The 9,309-nt window shown below is 42.8% G+C and overlaps 1 protein-coding gene across 6 annotated transcripts in view; it reads left to right on the top strand.

Moving 5' to 3' along the window:
- Positions 1 to 9,203, top strand: part of LOC126982679 (BRISC and BRCA1-A complex member 2-like) — a 187,082-nt gene extending 177,879 nt beyond the window's left edge. For all 6 annotated transcript variants that reach the window (XM_050834949.1, XM_050834950.1, XM_050834954.1 and 3 more), the window contains one exon: positions 1,768 to 9,203. The gene's annotated coding sequence lies outside the window, so the exon portion shown is untranslated. The remainder of the gene's footprint in view (positions 1 to 1,767) is intronic.
- The last annotated feature ends 106 nt before the right edge of the window (positions 9,204 to 9,309 follow it).

Below are 9,309 nucleotides of genomic sequence, written 5' to 3' on the forward strand. Positions count from 1 at the left end.
CAAGGGGAAAGTATTCGTAATCTGCGAATAATCTTACGAATACAGTAAACCCTCGATATAACGGACTAATTGAGGGGGAACTTAGTCCATTAATGCCGAAAGTCCATCATAAGCGGCGGAAACTTAAATATAGTAGGTATGTATTTCTTTTCATTGTGTATGTTGTCTGCACGTTGTCTGTATAGCCGCACAGCACACTGCGAGGCATTGAGGCTGCCAGGTTGGCAGTGGGGTTCTACAGGGGGGCCATATTTGTACGGGTACGAGTAAAATTTTACAAGTTCGCCTGTCTTGCACTGGCAGACGGAAGGTTTTTTTTTTAGTTTTTTTAGTTTTAGGTGTGTCATGAAATAATAAGCTTGCTGTTTCTGTGGCAAATAACTAAGTCACTAAATAATTGACTTTTCAATGCCTTTTGTGCACACGCCACTGCCCGCCGCTGCAGCTGCATAATAGTTCTCAGAGAGAGGTTCAACTAGCTTACTGTTTCTATATTTCACCGCTCACAGAGATCACAAGTGGACAAACTAGAACAAAACCGGGCTATTTAATGTTTTTCCTGCTGTGTATTCCCCCAGTGCATATGCGTGGTGGACAGCAGAGTAACTTATTTCTGCGAGGAGGTATTTCTCGCAACACCGGCCGGCGTAATGGGCCACCCCCACAACCACCCTTTCCCATCTTGCGCCACCTCACACCATGTGCCGAATAAGTTCAAACTAATGAAACCTAACCTACGTAACGGGCAATCCCCTAAGCTGTGTCAGTACTGACACTCACAAACACTTGGCTAGTTTCCTTAAAATTTACGTCCCCTGGATTGATGCATAAGACTTCCTTGTGGTGTAAATACGTTCTTCATTTGAATGGAAAACCACAAGGATCAAGGAAAATATTTTATCAGGTGGGCTGAAAAGACTACAGTAACCAAAGGATGGGACAGCAGATGAATAGAGGAGGGTGAGGTGGCTAGCAGACGCTGTTGTAGTTATCGGGCGCGGTTTATTCATAAACTTTTCTCGGTCGGTCCTCGTGGATTTCTGACCCTCTGACCTTGTCAGTTATATCCAAAATCCATTATAAGCAGGTCCGTTATATCAAGGGTTTACTGTACTTCAGAATTTACTAATTATCAAAAATAACAGCCATTGTTACTTACAACTACATCCTCCTGCTGGGCGAATGTGTAATCGTCGTGTATAGTTGAGGGCAGGGTCAGTTTACTAACTGACCCTGGTACAGGGTTCGCAGACTGGGACAGTGCGGCGGCAGCTGGAGTCTGACTCATTGCCACTTGGCAGTGTGGACGCTGAATGTGTGTTCATGAGCTCATTTTATTGTTGCATAACTTCAGAACAGTTCTACAACAAGTTATGCTGAGAAGGTAATTTTCAATGAAAAGTATTCATCAATGTATTCATGAATACTTTCAAGAAGTATTCCTATTTGTATTCAAATTAAAACCATCTCAGTATATTACAATTCATATTCATATTCATATTCATTGGAATTTGAAGTATTCGTATTGGTATTGGATTACATATTTCTTGTATTCACTCCATCCCTGGTGTGTGTGTGTGTGTGTTGCATTTTCCCCCCATGATGTATGTGTACACAAAACTATGCTGTGTTTGGTGTACATATAGCAGTGTGTGTGGTGAGTGTAATCTGTCTTGAGGTGTTTGGCTCAGCTGTTTGTGCCGTGTGCAGCCCGTGTGGAGCAGGTCAAGATGTGCTGGCAACTAAACAGTTGTATTTTCTTTACAGGAGTTATTGTCCCTGAGAATCCTGCGGTGGTGGTGCTGGCCTCTGAACACACACTTATTTATTATTAGCAACCCCTCTCATCCTAAGAAAAATTAAGAAGAATGTTTTTTTCCAAGGTTAGTGAGAACTCACCAGATTGAAAAATAGTGATTGTTTTTATTTGATACCAGTCATGTTATTATTTGATGGAGTAATATTTTCTGAAACTAAAAATATTAATATACTTAATTATTGTATCTGCCGCTAACAACTTGTACTTTTATTGATGCTGTTCCTTTGGCCATGATGAACTCTGGGACATAACAACAAGATGTCCCCACAACTATTACATTAAGTAGAGGCTTACTGTAATCCTTTATGTAAATGTCAGCCCTGAGGTGACTGTCAGTCCTGAATTACTTGCCCATCTTCAATACTTACCGGACACACACAACAGGTCCATCTCACACATTTGTCTTGGCTTCTGATTCTGAGTCACAGATGTAAACTGAGTTCTCCATTTTTAACATTCCCTCACAGACCTCTTTCGTGGCCATGGCTCACTCTTATCTATTCCTTGTGCTGCTGTAAACACCTTGACTGAGTCTGTTAATAATTGTTGGTTCCTGTGACTCGGCGCCAGAAGCCAGGAGTGCCTTGAACCCTTGTCTTGTCACACACCAAAGAAGCTGTTTGTGCAGGTTATGATAAACTTGTGGAATGTTACATTTTATTGATGAGATTGGTTATAGATTCAGAGTACTTTAAGGATTAAAGCTTTAGTATGGAAAATAAAATATAATTTTGTATTGTAAAACAAATTAAGACAAATTATTGCAGACTGGTGCCCCTGATCCTTGGAGCATCCAGTGAGTCACAGTAATACAAAATAATTATAAGGAAACTTTTTCACAATGTATAAAACAGTTGCATTTACATATTAAAAAAATAAAAAGACTGCTACCAGTCATATACTTTATAATAATGTACACACATTTGATGCTTAAATAATAGAAAACCTGGAATTCTAATCGCCAAAACTGCCCAATGCAACACAAAGTATCGTCCGGGAAACTTAGCGTCAGCATGTTGAGGGTGCCGACCTCACACACCTTGTATACAAAGGAACGGCCTCGCCCACCCTGGCCCCACAAGCCTCCTCAACAGAACACACAACAGACTCGCAGCGTTGCCAAATTGTGGTACTCAGAAGATTGTATTTATTATTTTCATCTCCAAAAACTATCGTAATCACATAAATAACGCTAGACAATTGAAGTTATCGTTAAAACTTATTTTTTTATGTTTCTTTGTTTTTTCGCAACAGTTATCGGCCAGAAACTGCGACAATGCACTGCAATGAGTACGACAATTTGGCAACGGTGCAACAGAGTAACGCTCAAGTGGGAATCGGCAGTACATTTATCACAAATTTTTGACCCATGTTTACAGGGGAGGATACGCATGACTCACTCACTCACTCATTCACTCATCGTGGATACAGGCAGCTTTCATTTCATGCCAGGAGCGCCCCAAGAGGCAACTTAAAGTGAATTTCATGCTGTTTAAACACCGATTTTTACACGAGAGTATGTGGCAAGTCAAGGGTTGGTTCACGTTAATGTCAGTAATAACTTGGACTTTTTTTATTTCATTGTTCCCAAACAGGTAATTTAAGTCACATAAAATGAGAGGCACCTGTACTTGTTCCCCATGAAGCAGGGCAGGCAGACAGACAGGAACCAGCTGGGTGACAGTCAGCTACCAAAGAGAGAGAGAGAGAGAGAGAGAGAGAGAGAGAGAGAGAGAGAGATGGAGATAATGAGGGAGAGAATTACAGTAAACTTTGGTGAGGAGGAGTTTTTGTGAGTTACATGAACAACAGTTAATGCCTCGTTCAGGGCTTCCTACAAGAACATGTAGAGTGATGTGTAATTACCAAAGAAATGTTTAGTCTTGCCATGTAACGCCACACTGTGATGGCCTCCCAAGAACAGTGGTGTCCAGGCCCTTCTTGGCTGGGTGTTAGGAGCACAGGGATTGAGGGAGCACCAAGGCATGCTAAGGTTTTCATGCCGCCAGTAATGACTCGCCAGGGAAGGGGCATACCTGTGTGACACATATACATACACATATGTACACGTGTATATATATATGTATATATATATATATATATATATATATATATATATATATATATATATATATATATATATATATATATATATATATATATATAATTTATTCTTGCTTATTAGCATTCAATTTTCCACACCAAAAAGTGAAGGTTTTTGTTACTCAATTTGCTTTCAGGGTCTGGGGCTCTGACGGTATCCTCAAAATTACTTTGATTTACAGAGGAAAACTTTTGTTACTTGTAAAACCATTATTTGTAAGATGTTTTATAAACCCGTCCATCCATGTGTACAGCAAGGCTTGGCTGTGATGTCCAGGAGCCCAGGCCCAGACCACACAGGAGGAGGAGGCCATGACAAGTGCCTGCAGTATAGTATTTCCTTAAACAATTTAGACTTTTATTTTCATGACATTCCAGGTGTTGGGGGTTAAAGCACCAAACTTTTAATTAAAATGCTGTACCTCACATTGGGTCACATTACTGATGCCACAACCTGTGTGTTACAACAAGCCATCTGTCCTGTGGGAGTTTAAACATTACATTATTGCATGAAGTAACATTTTCATGACACGCATAACAGTAGAGGCCGTCCCTGGATCACAAATGAGTTTGTTACAATAGCAGTGCAAAAGGTGAAGTTAGGAGCACATGCTGAAGCTGTGAGAGGTCTCGGTGCTCATCTCTGTCCCACTGGCCTTTTGTGCCTGCGGTGGGAGAACCCTTAACCCAACACACGGCCAGTGCAACATCTGGGTCACCACAGTTTACCTTCCCCAGGTTTCCCCAGGCACCCATTTATCAACCATCTGGGATTCCAACCCAGACCTGCAGATCTGTAGTTAGGGACATGAACCACTGCACCACAGAGGCACGGTGCAAGCAGTGTGCCAACTGAGTATTTAAAAGTTGGAGTGCTTACAAGTTGACGATTACTGTCTGAATTGCACTGGTGACCCATGATGGGGACTTGCACATAGGGGGCACTGACTGGCAGCAGCACAACACTGCTCTGCCTCAGCAAGTAAGTAGTGCACCTGTTTATTACTATAAACATCATCTCTTAACTTGACTCAATGGCTATCAATTCGTACATATGAGAGCACACAGCTTGGGACATTTGTAAGCCAGGGACGTCCTGTGTTAAGTTACAAGTGATTTCCAGTCAGATTTTGAGTGTTGTGAGAATCCCGTGTTTTGTGTAAGTTTTGTGCTCACCACTGTGACCAGCGATGTGCTACAGCCAACACTACACCCCCCAGGAGGGAGCCTTAAAACAGTCAATAAATTAATAAACTATACAATGTATGTACACACAAAAGGTTAACTCTCATAAAACCATAACACACTTCATTGCCTACAGTGAATACTGCGTGTTATCAGTGTCTGCCAGTCACCCGCTACCAGGGAGGGACTCAGCTGATGTCCATGCCAAGCAAGGCTGTGTTAAAGGGGGGAAGGGGGTGGACCCACAAAATACTTTGTCTTAGATTTTGGCAGAATTTGTAAGCAATTATTAACTTTTTGACACTGCCCAAAACATGGTGAAGTAACTCCCCAAACTAATGTCTGGACAAAGCCTCGCTGCCAGGAAACAAAACCCACACATGCTGATGTAACAAAATGATGCAGAATGATCCGTTAAGTACATTTGAATTTATCATGCAAACATAATTTGGTATGGTCATTCTTTTACTGATTTTGCTTTCTCAAGGCACAAAGGTTAGTGTGTGTCATACAGAATGCTTGATTATCTTAAGTACATTTGGCCCACAATGTTTAAAATCTGATATGGTCATTCTGATGCTGAAAATTCCTGTGCCGAGTAGAATGGATGAATATTAGTGTTGTGACGCCCAACATGCTGGCACCCTCTGTGTGTCTGGGCGGGTGAGTTTGGTCACTGTGCCCTGGTGCAGGTGACTGGCGGACAGGTGACTGTATGAGTGTTGTACTTTACACTGGTACACACTCATCAATCACCAGCTAGTCAGTAACTTACAACTTAACAATAAATCCTAGTAAAGTCTGAAGAATATCATACAGTTACAAAACACATTATATCTACATAGCAGTGATGTAACCTGGAGCACATACATTTGCACTTGAAGCCCAAGCACTCAAACTTTGGTTCAGTTCACCCTTGAGAGACAACTTGCAGCCAGTCCGGCCGTGATGAGACTGATGAAACAAACCGCTGATGCCACTAATGATGTCCGGCATAAACAATAATGCACCTAGCAGCATTCAGGGCTCAATGGGAGGGTGAGGGAGTTTCTAAAGCTTTCCCACATGAACCTGGGGAGCTGAGTCGGCAGCATGAGTGCCTATGATGCTGGCGACCCAGGCTCAATCCTGCTCATGTCAGGGGGCTATATCTGGGTTACTGGCTGCCCCCTGCCTAGGCCTAGTGGCTACCTGGCTATGAATAGGGTGGATGAAGGTGGCAGAGATATGAATCGGCCACACTTCTCCATGTACTGTTGGCCCAAGACGTGGGGGACACTATATCTCTCTCCCCTACGCTGGTGAGGGTGGGGCCCCGCCTGTACCTTCTGTCCTATATATTTTTTATCTTTTGATCATGATGAAGTGTAGCTCACTACTATTGCTGTTTTTCCTTTCTAAATACAAGGGTTGAAAACATTAATCTGATGGAAACCCAGTTATATCACCAAGAGTTAAATTTTTGTTACAAAAGTCTAGACTAAACTGTACAGGCAACGCACCATAGCACTGTATTCAAACCATTCAGGCGTGCAGCCACAACACAGCCTCAACACTCCCTTGCCCAGGAGTTGGCGGGAGCCGAGCCAAAGCTATGGATGAATATTCATGTTTCAAAATGCCATTTTTGCAGTTATTATTTTACTCATGAATCATATAATGTTTTCCCATCACTCTCATTCCATAACTGCGGACCTGCCGACAACTTAAATGTTCTTTTAGTATGTTAGTTATGAGGGAGGAGTCCAAACTCATCCTCATCATGTGTCATTACCACACTGCCAACCATAGTCCAACCATTTCAAATAGTCCATTTGGGTGTTGGATTCCGCTGGTCCTTTCCTCCCCTCTACTCTGCCACACAGTCCCAACACCTACCCATATGGTAACATATGAAAGGGAAAAATAGGTGTTGGGACTGTGTGGCAGAGCAGAGGGGAGGAAAGGACCAGCAGAATCGAATGCCCAAACAGATTATTTGAAATGGTTTGACTATGGTGTCCTCATACCTCACATATCTAGTCTCAGCCTTAGCTCAGCCCCGGCCTTGGCCAACCCCCAGCCTGGAGGCGTCAAAACTGTGGTGTTGCTGCACATGTCCCAGTAAGCTAATGACGAATAAGGCAGAACCTTCCGATGTGTGGCAGCTATGGAGGCAAGGCTACATAGGCTAGCTAAACTGTAAAAAGTGTAAATTTAAGGCAAGTCATTTCACTATTCAATCTGTTAACTTACAATGTATGTATTAAACCTGTTACTGTCTATTTTTACTCCTGCTTTATGGTACCTAAAGCCTGATGGGCCACACAAACAGCCTGGGAGGGAAGGCTCTCCACAACACACACGCCGCGGAGAACCAAAGGAACGGCAACACAGACCGGCGGAGATGACCAACTTAATGGTGCTTTGTGGTGTCTTTGATCTGGGGTGTGTCTGTAGGCATGACTGGGATACATGAGAAAGGCTGAGAACCAACTAATGACCCTCCAACACTTCTCTGCCATTGTAATATTGCCGGAAATCAAAGGATCAGGAAATTGAGCTTCACAATAACCCAGTATGGAAGCAGACTGAAATCCATCTAATGACCCTTCAACATTTCTCTGCCATTGTAATATTGCCAGAAATCGAAGGGTCAGGTAATTGAGCTTCAGAATAACCCAGGATGTGATGCATGCTGAAGACACAGACCCCAGACCACAGACCAATGGATGCCCGGCTTAAAACTCTCATAGTGTGTTGTGGTAAGCCAATGTCACCTTCCCTGCTGTTCTGTGGCGGGTAAGTCACCTCAGAAACCCAGGACTTTGCCGTGTGTGTGTGTGTGTGTGTGTGTGTGTGATCAGCAGTACAGTTGCAGACAAACGTAAAAATCCACCTTACTCATGACTCGGTAGAAAGAGGAAAAAGAAAAAGGTGATGAAGAAGCAAGCCCCCTCTCCTCCTCCTCCTCCTCCTCCTTGCCCTCCACTGTAAAAATTGAGCTACAAAGTCATAGGCGGATCAATACTTTACCCATAACTGTACCTGTGTTGTGTGATAAGATTAGCATGGATGGCTTGTGTCTGGCAGTGCTGGTAGTGGGTGGGTGAGGCAGTGTTAAGATGGAGGCTGATGGAGGCTGCTTGAACAATGCCATGAGTGTCAAACTAACTAATGGTGTGGGAGACGGGGAGTTAGTTGAACAAGTGTAGCTCTCCGGCGGCCAAAGACAGCGTGCACGGGAACCTCCATGTAGCGCTGTGCCATAGATTTCACACCGGAGACATTTGTGAAGTTAAAAGAAGGCCAATTATATAAACTAACAAAAAAATTACTGTTCCACTATGACTTCTAACACTGCTATCCTCCATGGAAGAGTTACCAATGGGGACAGAGTGCACAGGACCCTCCATGTACCGCTGTGCCTTAGATTTCACACTGGAGACATTTGTGAAGTTAAAAAAGGCCAATTATATAAACTAACACAAAGAAATTACTGTAACATATAAACTATTGTTCCACTAAGACTTCTGCCATAGCCTTTCCCTATAGAAGAGTTACCAGAGCTATGGATAGACAGAAGAGTGGCAGAATTACTTGTGTGTTCTCCAGAAGTTAAAAAAAGGCCAATTATAACACAAAGAAATTACTGTAATATTCAAACTACTGTTCCACTAAGACTTCTGCCATAGCCTTTCCCTATAGAAGAATTACCAGAGCTATGGATAGACAAGACTGGCAGAGTTATGTGTGTGTGTTCTCCAGTCCGACAGAAGTAAAGGAGCTGTCAGGACAAGTTGAAATAGAGGCGCCAAATCATACCACTAGCAGCATGATCAATATGGAACAAATTACTCTATGCAGTGGTAAAGCCTAAAATTCCTTCCTTGTTCCTATAGACCTCAAAACACACATATCACCTTACTAACTTTCCCCATTATGAACACTCAAATAGATGTGTCCAAGGTTTCATTCAGTGGTGTGTGTGTGTGTGAGTGTGTGTGATGGTGGTGGCTTGGCTGTGAGGTGGATCTGCATGTGATGATGTATGAGATATGATTACAGTGTTAAATTAGTGATGAATGGCTTGCAGAGGTGTGAGATGTGAGTCTATGTTAAATGTGAGGATGGAGGATGCGGAATAAGAGAAAGGAAGGGAAATGAAGTGGAGGATGTGGAATACGATGAGGAGAGGAATGGAAAGGAAGGGATAGGAAAGG

Source organism: Eriocheir sinensis, chromosome 51 (assembly GCF_024679095.1).
Source record: "Eriocheir sinensis breed Jianghai 21 chromosome 51, ASM2467909v1, whole genome shotgun sequence".
In the NCBI taxonomy this organism is placed as follows: domain Eukaryota; kingdom Metazoa; phylum Arthropoda; class Malacostraca; order Decapoda; family Varunidae; genus Eriocheir; species Eriocheir sinensis.